This window comes from Pteropus vampyrus, unplaced genomic scaffold (genome assembly GCF_000151845.1).
Source record: "Pteropus vampyrus isolate Shadow unplaced genomic scaffold, Pvam_2.0 Scaffold225, whole genome shotgun sequence".
Taxonomy (NCBI): domain Eukaryota; kingdom Metazoa; phylum Chordata; class Mammalia; order Chiroptera; family Pteropodidae; genus Pteropus; species Pteropus vampyrus.
The window spans coordinates 4,928-6,632 of record NW_011889006.1 but is presented as its reverse complement, the minus strand read 5'-3'; positions in this window follow the sequence as shown (position 1 = coordinate 6,632).

The following is a 1,705-nucleotide window of genomic DNA, read 5'->3' as shown; positions in this document are numbered from 1 at the left end:
CACAGAGTTGCAGATTGGATCAAAAAACAAAACCCAACCATATGCTGCCTCCAGGAGACACATCTCAGCTCTAAAGACAAATATAGACTCAAAGGGTGGAAAATGGTATTTTAAGCAAATGGCATTCAGAGAAAAGCGAGACTTCAAAATAAAAAATGGAAATAAAGATACTGAGGGACACTTCATAATGATAAAGGGAATCATGCACCAAGAAGACACAACACTTATTAATATCTATCCTACCAATCAGGGAGGCCCGAAATATGTAAAGCAATTACTAACAACTAAAGGGAGAAATGGAACAAAACATCATTGTAGTAGGAGACCTAAATATCCCACTGTTGGATATGGACAGATCATCCAAACAGAAAATCAATAAGAAAATAACATCCTTAAATGACACATTAAACCAACTGGACATAATTGACATTTACAGAGCCTTTCATCTCAAAACAGCTGCTTATACTTTCTTCTCTAGTGCACATGGAACATTCTCAAGAATCGACCACATACTGGGACGCAGAGATAGTCTCAAGAAATATAAGAGAGTTGAAATCATACCAACCATATTCTCTGATCATTATGCTTTGAAACTAGAGATCAACTGCAAAAAGAAAGCAGGAACAACCACAAATACATGGAAATTAGACAACATACTATGAAGAATAATCAGGTCAGAGAAGAACTAAAAAATGAGATCAAGAGATACATAGAAACGAATGATAATGATAGTAGAACATACCAAAACTTTTGGGACATGGCAAAAGCGGTCATAAGAGGAAAGTTCACATCATTACAGGGCTACCTCCAAAAACAAGAATGAGCCCAAATAAACAACCTAATGCTTCATCTGAAAAAACTAGAAAAGGAAGAACACATGAAGCCAAAAGTCAGCAGACAGAAAGAAATCATCAAAATTAGAGCAGAAATAAATGAAATTGAAAACAAAACAAAACAAAACAAAAAAAAGAAAAAAGAAAATATCAATGCAACAAAGAGGTGGTTCTTTGAGAAGGTTAATAAAATTGACAAACCCCTGGATAAACTCACTAAAGATAAAAGAGAAAGGACACAAATAAACAAAATCAAGGATGAAATAGGGGAAATTACACTGCAGAAGTACAAAAGATCATACAAGAATACTATGAAAAAGTATATAACACCAAATTTAATAACCTAGAAGAAATGGACCAGTATTTGGGAAAATACAACCTTCCTAGACTGAATCAAGAAGAACTGGGAAATCTACATAGATCGATCAGCAGTATGGAAATTGAAACAATCATCAAAAACCTACCAAAAAGTAAAAGTCCAGGACTAGATGACTTCACCAGTGTATTCTACCAAACATTCAAGAAGATTTAATACTTATTCTCCTTAAACTCTTCCAAAAAATCCAAGAGGAGGCTATTCTTCCCAACTCATTTTATGAGGCCAATATTACTCTGATACCAAAACCTGGTAAAGATAACACACAAAAAGAAAACTACAGACCAATGTCTCTCATGAACATAGATGCAAAAATTCTAAATAAGATACTAGCAAACCGAATACAGCAACATATTAAAAAGATTATACATCATGATCAAGTGGGCTTCATATCAGGGAAACAGGGATGGTTCGATATACACAAATTGATCAATGTTATGCAACACATAAACAAATTAAAAAATAAGAATCATATGATCATATCGATAGATTCAGA